The sequence below is a fragment of the Nansenia antarctica genome, assembly GCF_963989245.1.
Source record: "Nansenia antarctica genome assembly, contig: SCAFFOLD_41, whole genome shotgun sequence".
NCBI lineage: Eukaryota > Metazoa > Chordata > Actinopteri > Argentiniformes > Microstomatidae > Nansenia > Nansenia antarctica.
Window position 1 is genome coordinate 62,183 of NW_027662440.1, and position 21,988 is coordinate 84,170.

General features: G+C 41.2%; 1 long non-coding RNA gene across 1 annotated transcript; it reads right to left on the reverse strand.

Annotated features, from left to right (window-relative positions):
- Nucleotides 1-519: 519 nt before the first annotated feature.
- Nucleotides 520-1,188, reverse strand: LOC308175633. Its single transcript, XR_013937969.1, has 3 exons — nt 1,149-1,188; nt 832-1,011; nt 520-608 (listed from the first exon to the last, which is right to left on the reverse strand). It is a non-coding gene; the product is annotated as an uncharacterized lncRNA (long non-coding RNA).
- Nucleotides 1,189-21,988: the final 20,800 nt, after the last annotated feature.

A 21,988-nucleotide genomic window follows, 5' to 3' on the forward strand; every position in this document is an offset into this window, starting at 1 on the left:
TCGCTCTCTGTCTCGTTGTCGCTCTCTGTCTCGTTGTACCTAACCCTCGTTCCCAAACCACTCTCCCCTCCTACTGTTTGCTGGTGCCTTAAATAGAGAGCAAAGGGGAACAGTGTCACTCCCAGTCCCCAATCACTGCTAACCAGCAGCGTGTGTATAGTTGAGGAGTAGGAACAACAGAAATGGTGCGCTTCTACCGCCAGGAGGGAAACAGAACACAAATAAAAAGGTTCTGTGTGAAGAGACAGCAACAAAAAATGACAGGTTCTTTTCTTTGTTACCCCGTGACATCATTGCTGTTTGCACTTTATCGCAAGTGCTCTTTCAACATTGTCTCTATGGTCTTTCAGCTTCCTTTTCTGTTCTTTGCTCAAATGTTTGACCATAATGGTGAGACAGCTGCATCTCACTGTTGAGACAAAATGTTATAAAGAAGTGATTAATAAATAATTTAAGAAACTCACATTCATCAGTGGTTGCAAACTGTCATAGAAATTGTATTAGCACTCTCCAGCTTACCTCAAGTCATACTGTGGTCCACATGTATACATTTCCATGGCTTTCTCATTGGAAACACCGTTTACAGCTGCAATGGCGTGGACTGTTGCCTGTGTCATGAAGTGATTAAAGCCACACGTTTACCAGTTATAGTAAAATGTAGACATCTAAGAAGGTTGTGCCATGTTGCAGGTGACAACTAAGCAAGACCTGATATGAGCAAATGGCATTATAAGATCCTACTGGATATTGACCATGAGTTAAAGTGTGACATATGTTATAATATGAAATATGTAGTCTATAAATAAATAAAAAGTGTCAGTGAATTGTCACCTCTGGCAGAAGCACATCAATGACGAATGCCGACGGATCAGCCAATGTTGTCTGTGTTTTTTTTACCACTCCTGAGAGGAAGTTAACTAGTCTGTCCATTTTGTCATCATCGTCAAAGAAGATGACGTCTGTGGCCTTCTTTTTTGCCCAAAGAGACTTGACTTGTCCTGCCATGATTGCCTGCAAATATATAGTTTGTTGGGAGGATGCTCTATGTAAATGTACAATCACTACACAAATATAAAACATTTAACTTTCATTATTTATATTATGCTTAAATGTGTCACTTTACTTAGACATTTCAGTTGCAAACTCACTTCAAGATGTTGCAGTAAGCCTTTGTCCTGAGTGATGAAATCCACTAACAAGTCATTGGTCACTCTTTGTTGGTGTTGGGCTTGTTGAGCCCTTTCCTAAAATGTAATAATACAGTGCTTAACCATGTTACAATGAAAAGGTGCAGTTAAGTACTGAATGAGTCACTTTCTTTCCTTGATCATTTGCACTTCCTTACTTACCTCAAGTGTCTTGATAGAAAGTGTGGTTTCACTACCCAGGCTTCTGACATCTTTGTCCATGGTAACATCACTTTCCTAAATGGATACACACATAAGCATGACTATGTGTACAGCTGTGAATGGTGGATAGTATGTTTGTATGCAATAAACTTCATTCACACTAACCAATTCTTTAGGAGGAAAGCTGTAAGGCCTCTTGAAGTACGCGTGGTCCTCGTCAGTGTCCAGTGGCATCTGTACAGAGTCCACCATTATTGCCAGTATGTTTTACATGGAAGGGTTAACTACTTCAAAAAGAGATCCAGGCTGGATTCAGAAGGACACTGTACCACTAAACATATTGCATGTGCCATAAAGTTGCATGGAGTATGTGTTTTAGGAACAGTAGCCCATTCAGAAACAGGCACACGGTCATAGATACTTAGTGAGAGATGCACTGACCATGGTGTTGCTTGCATGCCTCCTTTTAATACTTGAATTGGTCCTGAATACAGTGGGACATTGTCGTTAAGGGTCGCTCTGCCTTCCTCACTAAAGTGAGCAAACAAAACTACGTGTGAAACAGCCAAATGCGTAACACATGCAACAACCTAAATAATAAATACATATCTGAAAACTATAACGTTCATTAATAATATTTCGAAATTCTCACCTGAGCTGCATTTGCCATTGTATTTGTAATTCTTCTTCCTCTTCGTGTTAAATGTCCTTTAAAATCTCTCTTGCATTAAGATCCTTCAAAATCTCGCGGTTTCTCGCGGTTACTTACCGACGCGCTTACGATGACGCGCTCCAACCAAATGGTATATCACGTTTCCGGGTGATGGATTTGATGTCTGCAGCTGGACCCTGAAATTCCCCGCACCAGAGTACCTGTGAACTACAGCGGTAGAATGACAGTTTAATCCTTTTTTAGACTCGGATCTATTCATACAACAAGGTACACAGCACTTTCCCGTTTTCTCCATATTGTCAGGGTATTTGAGCCTCGGAAAAGCGCTATAATATAATTTATTATTATTATTATTTCGGCATTTCGAAGACAGCGCCTCAGCCAACGTTGGACCCGGAAACACGTCACGACTTAACAAGCGGTATTCCCGCGAGACCAGGAAATGGGATGTGAAACGGCGGGACGTGAAACAAAGATGGTGGATCAGGAAGCGCGCACAGTGCAGAGACTGAAGACAACACGAGTCATTTATTAAGTTTATAACTGTGCTAGAGGGCAAACATTACAACATGTTCACTTATTACACAAAGACTGGGAAAGCGACACTAGCTTGAACAACAACGGAGGCGCCGACCTGACGGTAGGAGTTGGAGTGATTGATGAATGAAGCAGAGAGCTGCTAGATACAATGGTCAGTACAGAGCTGCGTTAGTGATACAAGATCATTATTACATACTTATTAATTACAATCAAATACAATCATGTTAATAGATGTGGCTTTGTTTGGCTAGTTAACCAGCCAACTCTGTAACATTACCCTAGTGAATTACTCATGACATGACGTAGGCCTACTAGTTCCCTCTCGTCCGCATTTCAGACAGCAAATGTTACCAGCCCTTTATAAACAAGCACAAACACTTTCCACCACTTATCCATGGCACTTTTTGTTCAGTAAAAGATTGCATTTCATGTTCGAAAGGCGCTATGTAAATAAAGCTTTCCTTACTTACCGGTACTTACTTTTACACTGCTGTACTGAAAAGGTACTGAACCGTGACTTCAAAACCACAAACTGAAATGTGTCTGTACCGTTACACCCCAATATATTTTAAATGTAACAATACAAACTTGATCTATTCAAATCTGTAATCTCTTACCTTTCAATCGCTATTTTCATTTCGTCTGCACTCTTATCCTGTGGCCTGTAAATGGTATTTGAAAATCATGGCATGATCAGCCTATTTGCTGTGTTTTCAACACAGAAAAAGCTAAACTTTTGGTTTTCCCTTGAAAAAGAGGGGGCCACATATTAAAGAGCTGTAATTCCTAGACCCTTCCTCCAATTTGGATGTGAATACCCTCAAATTAAAGAGGGTATTTAGTCTGCACTTTAAGGCCATATGCATTCTATAACTGCAATGTTTTGGTAAACAGCTAAAATGTCCAAAATGCATATATATATATATATATATATATGTATATATGGACCTACATATAGCTTGGCTACTGTTTTCCACTTCTGGTGAAAAAATAACATAAAATATGTTTTGATTAAATGTCTTCACTCTTGTTTTAATATTTTGATCATCTTTATTCGTAGGATTCCCTGCACTGTGAACTCCGCATCTGGGCAATGATGGATGCTTCTGCTTGTTCTGGTCATGACGACATGCGCCAGTGCTACGTCCAGTGTGGGAAGAAACTAAACATGGAGGATATTGTGAAAATACGGCAGCGAATTAGAAAAGGAGGACAACACCATTGTGGTACAACTGATCAGTAAGTCATACACATGCTGTGAATCCTGTCCCCAAGTAGCCTATTGTGTTCACAGGGTTCGACAGTAACGCTTGTCCGGAGCAAGTAAAAAAATCGCCGGGTTTGTTGCTGGTCCTGGATATTTTTAACTGTGTGCAGGAAGAACAACAGACGGCATAATAATAATATATTCATTCCACGATCATCTAGTCTGGTCTGGCGCCTGCGCCGTCTGTTGTTCTTCCTGCACACAGGTAAAAATATCCAGGATCCAGCAGCGTTGTAGGGCTCGCGCAAACAAATCCGGCGAATTTTTTACTTACTCCGGGCAAGCGGGCAAGCGTTACTGTCTAACCCTGGTTCAGTAATTCACCATAGGGTGCCAGGTGTACAGTATGCTAATGGTGGTCATTGAATTGATATGCTGAATTATACTGCCAGGTGCATAACTATAATCTTAGCGAAGTCATTGTATTAGCTCAGTACATTTCAGCAGCAGCTAAACAGTTGGTAATTAAAGGGCAGAACTATAAGCACATCTAATAGATTAATGTCATGTATGATAACGCAGCAAGCTTGCTTGAAAGGGAGCTGCCAGTCAAGCGTGCAAAGTCCACGCCCATACAGCCCTCTGTCTGACCAGGAAGTTGAGCCTAACTAGAAGATTATTGTAATTTTTTCTTGTGTAAAGTATTGGACACAAAATACAATTGGAACCGTTTAATGTCTATTTTCCAGACCCTTTAATTACAAAGAAATGCAATCAGTAATCCTTAGATTACCTTGATTTGATTTTGATTTGATGATTTGATTTAGATTATTGCATTTGCAGGACATGTCCTGTCAGTCTAGATGGGCTTTCAGTGAACTGGTTGGCTGTCATTTATAATTGACTCTGCACTGTTTGTGCCTCCATTGTTTCTAGCTGCAGGTCCTCTTCAGCTCATGTAACCATGTATGAACCAGAGTCCACAGAGTCCCCCGGATCTGGCTGTGGTTCTCCAGCCCTGAAAATCACACAGTGGGGTCCAGAGGTGGTGGTAGTGAAGCTGGAGGAAGAAGATGTAGAGGAGAAGAGAGTGATGGTAAAAGAAGAGGATGGAGGTGCAACTGTAATGCAGAAGGGTGTGATGGTAAAAGAAGAAGATGGAGGAGAAGAAATGAGGGAGGAGGCAGTGATGGTGAAACAAGAGGTCGAAGTAGAAGTGGAGATTGAAGACACGGATGGTAAGTCTTTGTTGTATAGTGGTGAGGGTCATTGCACTGCTGTAAAATCAATGCTGCCAGTGGCAAGGCAAGTTTATTTGTACGGCACATTTCATACAACAGGGGCAATTCAAAGTGCTTTACATACATTATTTAAAAATACAGCAAGAGGAGCATAGCAAGAAAATAAAAACGACTGAATAAAAGCAAATATAAGAGGTAAATAGATAAAACATGTAATAAGACAATAGTTCATGGATAAAAGACATTGATAGAAGTGTTTAATCATAACTGCTGCAAAACATGAAGGTTTTTAGCTTAGATTTAAATATGTTTAGGGTTTGCGCCTGTTTGATTTCTTCAGGGAGTTTGTTCCAGGAGCATGCAGCAGCGTGACTGAAATCTGCTGCACCGTGTTTTGTTTTTACTCTTGGAATTATTAGCTGATTAGTCTCAGCTGACCTTAGGGGCCTTAGGGAATATAGGGTGGGAGGAGATCTGATATGAATATAGGGAGGGAGGAGATCTGATATGAATATAGGGAGCGAGGAGATCTGATATGAATATAGGGTGAGGAGATCTGATATGAATATAGGGAGGGAGGAGATCTGATATGAATATAGGGAGCGAGGAGATCTGATATGAATATAGGGTGAGGAGATCTGATATGAATATAGGGAGGGAGGAGATCTGGGGCCTCATTTATAAAGCTTGCGTACGCACACCAAGGTGCATAAGCAAATTTTTCCCACAATTTTGGGATTTAGAAAAACTGCGCACCTCTAGGCTACGCACAGTGTGATCCATGCGTACGCATAGAAACTGGAGAAATGTCAACTGCGACTCCGCTGGCAGAAGGATGAAACAGGAGAAACGCTTTGAAATAGATACAATTTCCACCAACATAAATCGAAATATTACCTCACATATTATGCGAGTGCACACAAAGAATATACGTGCACACTGCACATATTCTCCCTTGTCCTGTACCCATCACAATGTAGCCTACTGTATATCTTTGTTCGTATCAATCATATAGATATTCATGCAAATATATTAACTTTGAGCACCGTTCCTGATTCACTGTTCCCGAGTGCTCAGTGGGTAACGTCCCGATAAGTCCTCAAAGTAGCCACCCTTTGCTTTTTTGTTGTTGATAAAAAAAATGTTTTTGTTGTTAATAAAATATATAATAATAATATTATATATATATATAATAACATATTATTATTAACACATATTATATTCAATATTATTATTATATATTTTATTAACAACAAAAAAGCAAAGGGTGGCTACTTTGAGGAATCTAAAATATAAGACATATTTAGAGTTATTTCACACTTTATTGTTAAATACATAATTCCTATGTGTTCATTCATAGTTTTGATGCCTTCAGTGAGAATCTACAATGTACCAAATAGTAGTGATGCTCCGATCTGATCGGCGCCGATCGGTATCGGCCGATATGGCCTTGATCGGTTTTGATCGGAGTTCTCAAAACGGCCGATCAAACACGACCGATCAGTTTACAAAATGGCGTCGCCAGTCTGGAAATATTACACAGTGTCGGAAAGAGACAACAAATATGCCGTTTGTAATGTCTGCTCAAAAGAAATACCTCAGGGAGGAACGCACGCAAGGTCTTTCAATACCACGAATATCATACGGCATTTGCTGCGTTCGTCGATTCGCTCAGAGAGCGCCGAAGCGCACACTGGGCTCGACGTCATAAAGGGACCGAGTGCTTTGATTGGACGAGAGGCGTTCCACGAGTGCTGGTCAGAGTTCCAGCGCGACTTCACGAGCGTAGTGTAGGTAGTGTGCAGCGACGTCATGTGACCCCGCGAGCAGGAAGTCACTTGGCCCATAGCAACAACTATTAGCGCGTGAGTTTTAGGTCTTCCTCTGTGCACCTTGCACAAGTGTAGATAGCGAGCGACTTTTCAGCAGCAGGACATATTTTAGATGATAAGAGCAGAGGAACAGGCTGAGTGCCAAAAACGCTGAGATGCTTGTATTTCTCAAGGCTAATCTGCCAGTGATGCTGCTTAATCAGAAGTAAGGTTTGAGTCTGAAATCTCCTTAGGTGCAATGTTTTGTTTTTTTGTTTTATTGATTATTGCTGACTTGCTGTCTTATCTCCTCCTAAATATGACTTGAAACTGACTGACTTGAAACAGTATTTTATATTTGGCTCTAGCCTGTTTATGTTGCAGTTTAGTTTGGGTATGTTTATTGTTCCTCAGGAAAGCTACAGTATACTGTATAAGCTCCAAGTTCTCTAAGAGCCCCTAGTTCCTCTCAATCGAGTGGAATGTTGCACATTTGATGTGACAGTGTACATTTTATTTATTATGATTTTTATTTTCACATTTTATTTGTTTTTCCTGAAGTAAGCTACAGGTGGTTGTGAATTCAATAAAACAGATGGTCGTCAATTCATGATACTTTCTCATCTCCTAATTTCATTTAAATACTTAATATACAATGTCAATGGTGTTAAGAATAATTAAAAACATAAATAATGCTACACAATAAATAGAATGCTTCAATTGCCATTTTCGACTCGGTGATCGGTGATATCGGATCGGCAGATCACTGATTCCAGTGATCGGTGATCGGCACCAAAAACCCTGATCGGAGCATCTCTACCAAATAGTCATGAAAATAAAGGAAACGCATTGAATGAGAAGGTGTGTCCAAACTTTTGGCCTGTACTGTAGATATTATATAGACGAGAGAAGAGAGTTTCGGTGCGTACGCAAAGCAAGAACATTTGGATTCTGATTTATAAAATCGGTGCGCATGCGGCAAGTGGAATTTGCGGGCCACTCTTCCCACACCTGCTTCCCTTTATCCCAATCAACTCTAAATGTTGCGCACGGGAACGAGCGTCTCGCCCCACCCTTTTTAACACCCATGCTTTGCCTATTATTGGTCAGTTAAATGCCCGACAGAAGGCGAAAAAATTCACCCACTCAATTTCTGCGCAGTAGTTCCGCTTAACGAACACATAACAATATGAAACTCTCTATAATATCTATGTTCCAGACTGTATCGACAACGTGTTCACCTTATTATTTATGATAATACATTTCATAACATTCAAGTATTGTTTAATAATTACAGATTCAATTAAATATGATTCCCGATTAAACTGTACAACATATCCCCCTTTGTATTTATTATGTTAAATCATGTTTTTTCTTTTAGATTAGATTCAACCTTATTGTCATTGACAAGTACCAAGGTTGTCACAAGGAAATGCAGTTCGTCATCTAACCTGCATTGTAGAAAAGCCAAGCATGTTTCAAGTTTATTGTTACGTTACATTAAGAGAGTAAAATTCGTAGGCTTCGGTTCCTGACATGGCAGCACAAGACATAAGGCAATAGGCATAATACAAGATAAAGGTGACAATATTACAGCTAAGACAGGATACACTAGTGATGCAACTAGTAATAATAGATCGTTCAGTAATCTGTGCGCTTAAAGTTTTTGTAGTCCGTATACATAAGGATGGGGTGTAGGCCTACTTGGGGATGATAGTCAATTGTCTACAGTGGGCCTGTTCATGTTCTTCACTGTATGGATATTGCAATCATTGGACTTATCGGGAACGTTACCCTTATGAAGACGTACATTACTGTGAAGTCAATGCGGACGGTGGTCAACCTCGCGCTACGTGCAATTAATATTTATGTAAAAAGTAAATATATTTGCATGACTATCAATATGATATGTACAGTAAAGATATATGTATATAGTGTGATGCGTACAGGACAAGGACGAATAAGATATGTGTAGTGTGCACGTATCCTTTGTGTGCACTCCTTCATAATACGTGAGAGGCAATATTTCTTATATCGGTGGAAATGGTATCCATTTCAAAGCCTTTCTCCTCTTTCATCCTTCTGCCAGCGGAGTCGCAGTTGCTCATTTCTCCAGTTACTATGCGTACGCATGGGTCCCAGTGTGCTTAGAGGTGCGCACAGTTTCACGCCACGTTCCTTTTTTATAAATCCCACATTTGCGGGAGGATTTACGTACGCATGTACGTAGGCAAGTCACAAAATCAATCAATCAGATTCTAACCTCTCCATCATGGGCAAGACCAAAAAGTTGTATAAGGACGTCAGGGACAAGATTGTAGACCTGCACAAGGCTGGAATGGGCTACAAGACCATCAGCAAGCAGCTTGTTGAGAAGGAGACAACTGTTGTGCGATTATGTGAAAATGACAGAAAGACAAAATAACCATCAATCGTCCTCGGTCTGGGGCGACGATCATGAAATGCATCTGCGTTTCCTTGTCTTAGTACTTCTCAGTGACAATAAGGTTGCATCTAATCTAATCTAAAAGAGAAATGATTTAGTATAATAACTACAAAGCGAGGTATCTGTTTTTGCAAAACAACCTCTCAAATGTTGTAGTTTAATCAGGAATCATATTGGATCTGTAATTATTATACATATTATACAAATACTTGGATGTTATGACATTATCATAAATAATAAGGTGAACAGTAGGACGAATCACGTTTAAACTGATTCCGTTGTCGATGCAGTCTGGAACATGTTATATATGGTCTGGCGAGAACGTTCGTTGCGCGGAAATTTACTGATTTTTTCCGGCGTTCTGTCGGCCGTTTGACTGACCATATGCAACGTTTGCAGGAAAAGTGCCATAGAAATAAAAAGTTATTATTATTATTATAGGCAACTATGGGCGTCAAAAAGGGTGGGACAAGACGCTCGTTCACGTGTGCAACAGAGTTGATTGGAAGCAGGCGTGGAACTTGCAAATTCCACTGGCGTGCGCACCGTTTTATAAATCCGAATGTTGGCGACGTAAATGTTCTTGCTTTGCAAAGGTGCGTAGGTACGCAAAGCTTTATAAATGAGGCCCCTGATATGAATATAGGGTGGGAGATCTGATATGAATATAGGGAGGGAGGAGGTCTGATATGAATAAAGGGTGAGGAGATCTGATATTAATATAGGGAGGGAGGAGATCTGATATGAATATAGGGAGGGAGGAGATCTGATATGAATATAGGGTGGGAGGAGATCTGATATGAATATAGGGAGGGAGGAGATCTGATATGAATATAGGGAGAGAGGAGATCTGATATGAATATAGGGAGGGAGGAGGTCTGATATGAATATAGGGAGGGAGGAGGTCTGATATGAATATAGGGAGGGAGGAGGTCTGATATGAATACAGGGTGGGAGGAGATCTGATATGAATATAGGGTGGGAGGAGATCTGATATGAATATAGGGAGGGAGGAGATCTGAAATGTATTTTGGTCCCAGACCATTTTCTGTGAGAGACTGGTAGCCAGTGTAGGGATCTCAGGATTGGTGTAATGTGTTCAAACATATACATTTTTGTTAGGACCCTAGCAGTTGCGTTTTGGATGAGCTGCAGCTTACGAACAGCCCCTTTAGATTTTTTTTGGGACATGAAACCTCTCATTCTTGTTATGTTTTTCAGGTGATAGTAGGCTGATTTAGTTATCGAGTTAATGTGGCTGTTGAAGTTTAGAGTCTAGAATTACTGTATTTTCCGCACTATAATGCGCACCGGATTATAAGGCGCACCTTCAATGAATGGCCTATTTTTGAACTGTTTTCATATATAGGGCGCACCGGATTATAAGGCGCATAGAATAGAAGATACTGCAGTCAAACGTTTGACTGGGGTTGCGTTACGCCTAAGCTCCACCTACTGCGTTGCATCACCTCGCCATCGGCGTTGTGTCAACTTCCCGTTGTCCATGCTCCACCTGAGCGTTGCGTCACCGTCAACGTTCTACCTGCTCCACTGTCATTGTCAAAATATATATTTTTCCACCTCAAGTATCAGCCGTTCGTCATCCATTTTTGCAACAAGCGTCAAGGACCTGTGTTGATTCACAGCTGACTCGCGTGAATAGCAATTCGCAATAGCTGCGACCACGAGCTATAGAGTAGTTGGCTACAAGAATTTTCAATCTGGTATTATCTCTATTAGTGGATTAACCGCTGTGGTGATTTAACAGCTGATAAAAATACATCAAGTAGACTACAAACAGAGCAAAACAAGAAAACAACACCAGAAAACAACCAATAGGCTATACAATTATAACCAACAACCAATATGTGACAGCTCCTGGTGAAATGTGCAACGTAATTTTTCAGTTTTTACATGTGCTTAAACTACAGATTGTAATCTTTCAAATTATGTGTCATACATTGACATCGGAGAAAGTTTGAACACGACAGGCATATTTGAATGTCGGTGCACCTCAAACACTGAATGGGAGAAAAGTGACTCTAAACGCAGCCACAACTATGAACGCTGCTAACAGCTAGCGGCTAACAAAACACATCGCTACGAAGGTCCAAACTGTATTTTGTATTTTTATTTTTTTTAATTGTTTTTCAGATTTTATCCCTTTTTCACCCAATTTGGTATCCAATTGAACCCAACCTAGCATCCAATTATCCCCTGCCTATTGCGTAGGATCCGCCGCACGACCCCGTGGCCGGCAGCCCCAGAGGAGGCCGCCAGGCAGACTAGCTGTCTGGCTCCTCGAGCCCAGCACCGTTATTCCGGCACCTCGGGAGCGGCCGCTCAATATGCCGCTCCCTGTGTGTGCCCCGGCCATATCCGGGTCTGTCCAAACTGTATTTTAATAACATCACAACATACTGGGAGAACATCGACATGCTAAAAACACATAACTACACATAACAAGATGAACACACAGTTCTTGCTTTTGAACACGAGCTAAAACAAAAGTATGTTTACAAGTCAACCCTCCCTTACCGGTAGCCTATGGCAAACGAGAATAATGAATCCAATACACAAATTATAAGTGTTTAGTGATCGTTAAACTGTTGTTTATTATATCGAGTGGGTACTTTAAAACTTCAAGTTGAAAGCACCAAGAAGGACGCCTCGAAATTCCTCGATGTTCATGTCCTAGCGCTGTTGCCTTCATTCGAATAGTGACTGTAGAGACGCTTCTACTTGCTGCAATCTGTTCAACAACCCACTGTTTTTAGTTTGTCCTCTAACTGTGGCCATCTTGCTTTGTTCCCTCGGAAACTCTGTTTAGTCTTCTTTACTTGGCGCAGGTCATCTTCTTGCTTCCTCCACTTCCGTACCATTGATTCATTAATGTTGAATTCTCTCGCTGCTTCTCTATTCCCATATTCTACTGCGTGACTGACAGCCTTGAGCTTGAACTCTGCGTCGTAAGCGTGTCTCTTGAAAGGTGCCACAGTACCGGTTACTACGGTAGCCGTAATGCTGCAAGCGGTGCGGCTTTGTAGTTTACCAGTCGTACTGAAACATTTTATTATTATTAAATTGTTTTTATTGGTTTTTCATACTGAAACATTTTGACAGAGCGCCTTGAGCGCCGTGTACAACCAGTATGGATCAACCAATTAACCAATTGATCCATATATAAGGCGCTCCGGATTATAAGGCGCACTGTCGTTTTTTGAGAAAATTAAAGGCTTTTAAGTGCGCCTTATAGTGCGGAAAATACGGTACACTAAGATTTCTGACCTGTTTTTTAGTTTAGAGAGAGAATCAAGTTTTGCACTGACTTTCGATCTTTTGTCAGGTGCACCGAATACAATTATCTCTGTTTTGTCCTAATGAAGCGATGTAAACACTGCTATTTGAGACAAACAAAACACGCATATTCCTACACTAGTAGCAATAGCAGTGTTTCCATCTCATGGCTCTATGGTAGATACCATGTTTACATCTCAAGGCTCTATGGTAGATCACATGTTTCCATCTCATGGCTCTATGGTAGATACCATGTTTCCATCTCATGGCTCTTTGGTAGATACCATGTTTCCATCTCATGGCTCTATGGTAGATACCATGTCTACATCTCATGGCTCTATGGTAGATACCATGTCTACATCTCATGGCTCTATGGTAGATACCATGTTTACATCTCATGGTTCTATGGTAGATACCATGTCTACATCTCATGGCTCTATGGTAGATACCATGTCTACATCTCATGGCTCTATGGTAGATACCATGTTTACATCTCATGGCTCTATGGTAGATACCATGTTTCCATCTCATGGCTCTATGGTAGATACCATGTCTACATCTCATGGCTCTATGGTAGATACCATGTTTACATCTCTTGGCTCTATGGTAGATACCATGCTGAAAGTGCGAAAGGAGAAAGGCTATTAAGAGACGTCAAAACGTAAAGTTGAAGTGAAACAGCGATGGGATCTAACTCTGGCAGGCAGTGATTCTCAGGTTTTGATGTGAGTAAAAACATTTAATTGGTCGCTGTTTTCCGAGAGTCTGAGGCTGGACAGTACAGTACAGGACAGGATAGTACCAAATGTGCGCATCGCTCTAATGCAAGCGTCGGTATTAGCAGCAATTTTATGTTCTGCAATATTGTTATGTTAGCCTCATTTAAGTATTCAGAGGGTTTAGAGAACGAATGGCACATAGAGAGATGTTATTAATGGAACCGTGTACTCCATCACCTCATCAACGCAATCTAGACATTATAATGTTCCAGACCTTTGCTTGAGGACATTTTCTCTAACTGGACCTTGTTTAATTTTAGCTGAATACCCCTGCTATAGTCGTTCGGTGACAGGCCTATGTATGTCATCTGCATAGTTGTGGAAGGCAATTTTGTTCTTTTTTATGATGCGTCCCAATGGAAGCATGTAGAGATTGAATAGGAGGGGGCCAAGGATTGACTTGATTGATGTCATTTTAATTGGGTCGTACACAAAGTTGCCAATGGAGACATAATAGCTTCTGTCCTGTAGGTAGGATCTAAACCAGTCTAGTAGTACTAAAACAGATTTTTCTGGAGTCAGTATTCACACGAATGTCATTAAGGACCTTCATTTGGGGTTCAGTGGTTTGGGGAGTAGGGGGCAGGGAGTGAGGGTGGGGGGAGAGAAGGGGGGCTGCACCGTCGCTTTAGTGGCTCAACAAGTTGGCTAACGATCTGTCTTGCCCTGGCGACTGAAGGGCGCAGTTCAGCCAGCTGTGATGAGTTTGGAGGGCCCTTTACTGTAGGCTGTCGAGGCTGACGAGACGCGGTTGAAACGCCGCCTAGGATTACGGTGCTAGTTGTCCGTCTTCCATTCAGTTTCAAAGCCTTCTAAATCATCCGAATCAGTTATAACATTGTCATAATAATAATAGTAATAACTTTTATTTGTATAGCGCTTTTCCTGCAAACGTTGCAGCTCATCATCAACATCACTCCCTTCAGAACTAACTTCAGAAACTTCTCCGCTGTTGCCAAGATATCATAAAAAAAAAAAATAATAATCTGCACGTGTGTGGATACTCCCACGTGTATATGTTGATACATTCCATTGGCCAAGAGACCAGAAGAATGTGGAAAAAATACACATACTACAAAATGACGTATCCGCTTTCCCGGCTTGAAAGGCAGAACAACGCAACAGCGCCCACGGTTTAAATGGGTTAACCATTGTGTTACTCCCCCAATCCACTTGGTCATACAATTTGACCTTTTGACCCTTGTATTATGTTGGGACAAACTCACACGTATATGACGTACAGGCATGTTTATATTATTTTATTTTATTACACCTTTTCTTCAACAATATATTTGAGAAACCAGAGAGACACCATCATGTTTTGCAGTATAAACTATAGGTATATATCTATTTAAAATAATATTGTTCTTTTTGACAACTTTGCTCAATGTTTTGCACAAAATGTGTTTGTAACCCTGTATATGTTCATATTCTTACAGATGAGCAGAGCTCCAACCCAGGTTCAGACAGCGAGCCCAGCTCCACCACATCAGGAAACCATAAACAACACAGACACTCAGGAGAGAAAACACACCACTGCTCCCAATGTGGCAAGAGTTTCAATCAAGCAGGAAACCTGAAGCAGCATCAGAGAATACACACAGGAGAGAAACCATACCAGTGCTCCCAGTGTAGCAAGAGTTTCAATCAAGCAGGAAACTTAAAGTCACACCAGAGAATACACACAGGAGAGAAACCATACTATTGCTCCCAGTGTGGGACGAGTTTCTATCTAGCAGGAAACCTAAAAGTACACCAGAGAATACACACAAGAGAGAAACCATACCAGTGCACACAGTGTGGCAAGAGTTTCAATCGGCAACAAAACCTAAAGCACCACCTGATAATTCACACAGGAGAGAAACCATACCAGTGCACACAGTGTGGCAAGAGTTTCAATCGGGAACAAAACCTAAAGAGCCACCTGAGAATTCACACAGGAGAGAAACCATACCAGTGCTCCTAGTGTGGGAAGAGTTTCGATCGTGCAGGACACCTAAAGACACACCAGAGAATACACACAGGAGAGAAACCATACCAGTGCTCCCAGTGTGGGAAGAGTTTCAGTCACGCAGATAGCCTGAAGAAGCATCAGAGAGGAAGAATCTGCAGGAGTGTGTGATGTTCACCACACCGGATAAGTGGTTGTTGAAGAACACTCCACGGTTCTTGCCACCAGAGGGAGGCATCGAGCAGTCCACCCTGCCACAGGTCATTATAACACCACCAGAGGGCAACGATGAGCAGACCCCACCTCCGTCCGAGGAGGATCCAATACCAGCATTGGTTCTCGACTTGAACTATGACATTGAGCTGTTCCACATGATTAACCTGGGTTTACCACCAATGACTCTGCAATGATGAATGTTTCTGCCATGATCTGCCAGACCGATTTGCTATGAAATGTATACCTGCTTGCATAGGAATAGAATTTAGGTACCTAAATTATCTCTTCGGTGACTTTCAATCAGGCTTTCGCCCCCCCCCCCCCCCCCTCCACTATTGTGAAACAGTTTAAAAATATATAAATAAATATGCATTATACAGGCAAATATAAAAATCTAACATACAGCTTCTTAATATTTCCTTATTTTTATTCATTCAAACATGAATTTGTCATTTGTATTTTACAATATTCATACCGTATAATATTATAACAGTTGTCTTTTAGTACTCTTTTTCTTAATTATTATTCATTTAATTTCACTGAATTACTTTTTAATACTTCAATATTTCTTTCTTTTTGCTTTGAAAACTGTGATATCCTGTGTTAGACTACCTGTAGTACCACCCCGCGCCAGTAGGGTACCACCATAAGTGTTGGGCTTGAGTTACCTGTTGAATAGCTTGGGTACCAGATTAGGCTAGCAAGTGACCAGAGTATCACGTTGTTACATTACAGTGTTTCCTCCAGGAATTTTGACATTAGTGGCGGGTAGCCCTGTCCGCGCGCTACGGTTTTTTTTCCGCGTGTACGCGCATGAAACGCGCACGCGCGCTCAAAACAACGACCTAATTTCAACCAAAACTAGAGGCAGGATGGCAAAAAAAAAAAATATATATATATACAGAATATAAACTTGTGACTGACAGTCACATACACACACACAAAGATAATCAGCTATAATATAATACGAAGTAGGCCTACATGAGCACAAAAGCGGCTAATGTTACTGATTAACTGTTTACTGTAGTGCCGAGAGACGGAGTCGTAGGCGGCATATCGAATGACAAAGCTAAACGTTTAATGAAGGACATGAACGATTGTCAACAACACACTCAAGCAGTAAATAGAACAGACTAAACAACTTGGGTACTACGCACTCAACTGCGGACGGAACAATACTCCCAACCCATAGTTCCGTGCGTGAATTATGTCAACCCACCACATTACAGAAGTAAAATCACAGTCAGATGGAGCATTCGGTAAACAGCTGAGTATCAGCTGAGTTAAAGAAAACAAACTCTTACCTTTGATGACACCCACATGAGCCCTGTTTTCCCGTACTTCTCCCGTGTGTCTCTTATTGTCCAAATGTTCCCTGAATTTTAGCTGCATGTTTTTCCAGCATGTAATTCCGTTGTCAATAAAAAAATCGGCTCCCCTTCTTTTCCCCTTGACAATACTGTGTCGTTGCTAAAGTGACGGCACATAAGAATCGTTTTTTGACTTGCTAATGTCTGCTGATACACCAACACAGCTAGCCGATGCTGATGGCTCTCCCGCTGTAGTTGTAGCTGGTGGTGGTGGTGGTGGTACCCCGCCATAAACGTTGTTAGCTTGATCCACCACCTAGCTCCTTTGCCAGCCATGCAGTTTCGGATCACTCATAGCCACTGCTAGCTTCAGCAATGTTTGAAGTGTCTGGGACATCTTTTTTCTTGAAAAATCCATCCATCTGTCGCTGTTTTCGTTTAATTTTTCGAAGTTATTTAACGTGATATCTTATTTGTGCACCTAGCTAGCTAGATCAGCTTTTTGTATCTTTTAGATGGTACTACCGGTGACTTTTAGCCCGTTATTTGCGAGGAGAAAACACAGGCGCCCGAGCATTTCGGCAGGTAAGACTGCTGAGCAGGAATGGTTGAGTCTGCACGGTTCTCATGCCGGTTCACATTTAGACCAATCAGGAGTAGCTCTTGTGTCACGTCGTCAACTGAATGTTTAATGTCATTAAACTGATTTTGGATCAGCGGTTAGAGAGAGATGGGCGTGGATTTAGGTGCACTTTTAGTCAACATCCATTATAGCGCTGATCTAGGATCAGATATATTTTAATCAGCTAAAATGTTCAGAGGTGGATTTAAAAAAAAAAAAAAAAAAATGTGGACTGAATCAATTAGTGGCGGAGGAAATTCATTCGTGGCGGCCCGCCACCAATAAATGCATATAGAGGAAACACTACCGTCCTTGAATAATTGGTTAACTTGAATCCTGGATCCCATTATTCCTAAATTAGGCTACCACAAAAACCCCAGCTCTAATACTATCATTCTAAAAGATTCAAAAGATCATGAAAAACGTGATCTGCCAACAGAAACATCATCAAACATGTTGAAATCTGTGTGATTATCATGAAAGCGAAGCTTCAGTTTTTCTTTCTAGAAATTAGTTTGTCTTGGTAACAGTGGAGTCTGGTACTTTGCACAATAAAATGCTGAGAATTATACAGTTAACTGTGTCTGCTTGTTATTTCATGTCCCTCTCTGACACTGATTGAAGTTCGTTGCTGTAGAGCGCCATCTACTGGTGACAGTGTTGAACGTGTCTGCCAGGGTTTCCGTTAACCGGCAATTACCGGTCTTTGTCCGGTAACATTTGTTGAAGTCCGACAAACTGAAAACTCGTCGGACAAAATGTCCGGTGAAAATAATCACCACCATTCTCAGCTGAGCACCAAACACACACACACACCCACACACACACACTGCCCGAGAGAGAAGGACCCGCCCCCTCCAGCCAGCCTATAGGCTAACCAAAGGGGGCGGGTCCTTCTCTCTCGGGCAGTGCCGCGCGTGCACGAGTGTGTGTGTGTCCGGTGCCCAGCTGAAAATGGTGGCCCGAAGCGGAAAGCCTTATCTTTATCGCACAATAACAAGGATAACAAACGAAACGGACAACATTTACACTAAGACAGTGTGCGAATTAAATCACGGTGTGCGGGGGAGCCCAGGGATTCAAGCAACAAAAAGAAAATCTCCTGACGGAAAAAAAAGTTCTGGCCAAATCGGGGCCGGTGGCTTTCCGCGCGCGTGCGATGTTCCGTTCTACGTTCTAATGCTTTGACTTTTCTTTCGAAAAATGTGAATACATTTCCGCGTTGTCGAAAATCAATGACACATCGCTAGTCAACTAACACGGCTTGTTTTATGAGCCTGCTAACAATGTAAAGTAGTGTTGTAAGATGGAGACAAACTTCAGCTATATGATCTAACAGCCGGTCTTCAGGACGACATACAGACCCGTATGAGCTTACAGGGCTATCCCCTAAGTATGATTTGACAGGCAGCTAAACGAAAATGCCTTCCCAACCAGCGAGACCTGGGGGGTGTTCCATCAACGTCGCCAAAGGAAAACCTAGGCCCACTTCGCCAAGTCCCGCGAGACTCTTAAAAAGATCCAGGCATATCTTGATAGATCTCGCGAGACTTGTCAAAACAAGCCCAGACTTTCCTCCAGCGACGTCGATGGAACACCCCCCTGGTTATAGAAATGACGTTGTTTTATTGATATTTTTTTTTAAAAAGGGTAAAACTGGAAAGAGAAAATTGAAAACTCACATTAATCCCAAACAATTTAACAAACTTCAGTTAACGTAATGTGGAGTCCGTTCATTGATCGATGCTGTCTGTTCAGTTCCCAGTGAGGCGCCCGTTCAGCGCTGGACATAATGGCATAGCGCGCATGCGAATCATGTTATATTATTATATAGCTCGCATCTAATCGTATCGGATGAGAAATAGACATTAAATTGCATATATAGGCCGCTACACAACAGTAATCACCGCGACAAACAGCTATATTAGATTTGGAGAAAAAAAAATATGATTTTGAAAAAAAAAATTTTTATTATATTTTAATATGATGACCGGAATAATTCACGTTTGTCCGGTAAATCGAAATCTTCCCGGACACGATGTCCGGCGGCAAATTTTTCTAACGGAAACCCTGGTGTCTGCATGTGGCTGCTGTGATTAAATAAATGTTTAAAATGTTTATCGGAGGAGAGAGAATGTGATGTCACCATGCCCTGAGCACTTCCTGTGCCCCCCTGAGACCACGCCCACCACTTCCTGATCATCTGTTGATGTTACCTCGATGGCGTTACCATGGAGATGTAATCTGTCAGAATATATGGACATTTATCCAGGGGTGAAAGTGGTTTGAGTTTCTTACAGGAACTATAGGCTACTACCCCAACCTTCATCGTTTCATATTGTTCTCCTCCTGCCCCCAGCTTCATGCATCCCTGAACACACACATCGTGGTGTTGGTGTCGAAATTAGAAACACTTTAGGGCTGCCAAGTTTCACCAAAAGTTTGGAGTGAGAGTTTTGGGTGGTGGAGCGGCCCAAAACTGCACGTTTTGGTAGCGGCGGCCCCTCTCTCCCACACAATTATTTGTGCTAGTTTCCTGCAATTTTAAACCAGCACAAGAAATGAAAATAATTGGAACATTTGATAAAACAAGAGAAATTCAGATAATATATCTTAAGTCTTAATAAACAAATACAGTAGCCTACAGAGTCTAAAACAAAATTGGGCCTCATCAAGTGAACTCAACCCCTTGGTCAGCAGCAGAAAGACCCTTGGTCATCATCTTATATACAGTGCATTGCTCATAGATGGCTATCATGTTATACAGTACATACCATGGTTTTTCCTGGGTCTGAATCAAGCCTTGGAGGTTGATGTTGTGCGCGCGCAGTGCGCCCAAATTTTCTTTGAGGGACCCCCAATTGTTGTATTTGTATTGTAAATTGTAATTAATAATAATAATAATAATAATCATAATACGATGCGATTTGAAAGTACCAGTAGGCTACCAGATACGTATGCACATATTTTGCTACCAGGGTTGCCAGATGGAATTGACAATTTCCAGCCCAACCAGTCTAAAAGCTGCCGAATCCACCCGTCCAGTGTGACCAAAAGTAGCCCAATCTGGCAACACGGCTTGCTTATGGAAGCATATAGTGGACTAAATTCAAATGTTAATGCAATTTGAGATTGCATTTGCATGTTCCACTTTTGCATGCATTCTTTCAGACAAAATTCAAATGCAATTCTAATGTGCGGATGTGTTTCCTAGAACATATAAATGCAATTGCTAATCACATTATTGCATTACAATTTTAATATTGACTCAAATAACGCAGGCAAAAGTGGCAAATGAATATGCTATTTTGGGATTGCATAGTCATTTTCACATTAGAATGAAAATTTGAATTTTGTCAGCTACAAAGCGGATGTGTTAACTAGAACATGTAAATGCAATTGCGTATCACATTATTGCATTACAATTTGAATATTGACTCAAATAACGCAGGCAAAAGTGGCAAATGAATATGCTATTTTGGGATTGCATAGTAATTTTCACATTAGAATGAACTTTTGAATTTTGTCAGCTACAAAGCAGCGCATGACTTTGAAAATTAAATGTCAAATGGCTTTGCATTATCATTTTAATATTGACAGCGAATGTGCACATCAGGTACATGAAAATTAAAATGAAAATCATTAGAATTGCATTTGAATTAGAATATTGTCTGAAGGAATGCATGCAAAAGTGGAACATGCAAATGCAATCTCAAATTGCATTAAAGGAATTTCAAGTCCCGCAAAACGAGAACTGGTTGAAATGCGTGAGTCTCACAGCCACCTACTGTAAGGTGCGACTGTCCCCCCGCCCCCGGCGCGACTGTAATCCCGGTCGGACTGTCTCAGTGCCCAGTGCTGCCCACCCAACCACGTCGCGTCGCGTCGGGTCTACTGTAAAGCGGGTTAACATGTCCTTTTCAAAGGTATTAAAATAGACGCACGGAAACATAACGTCAGCCATGTGTTTCCTTGTTGGAAATTATGGATCGTGAATCGTGATTGCTTCTGCACTCTGCAGAAATCGGATTTTGATTGACAGGCAGCTGCATCTCTTCCCCCAACGGCGTTCCGGCACAGAAAGTCTTGCCGGAACGCAGCACCGGACCGTTCCGGCCCACTTTCACCTATGCATTTATCCACAAAAATCTTATTTGAAATCGACTCTAATCAAAGTATGGCTGCTTGCCTCTACCATGGAGAGACTTCTACCATGCATGTCTGTGTTTTGATGTTTTCTGTTCTAAACAAGAAAGATTCTTGGACAGATATGGACAGATGTTTCTGCACATGACTATTATTGCCCTGATAATCTGATGTATCAATAACCTGATGTATTGATAACCTGATGTATCAATAACCTGATGTATTGATAATCTGATGTATTGATAACCTGATGTATCAATAACCTGATGTATCAATAACCTGATGTATTGATAACCTGATGTATCGATAACCTGATGTATCGATAACCTGATGTATCAATAACCTGATGTGTTGATAACCTGATGTATTGAATGTGTGCTTGTTATTTCATGTCCCTCTC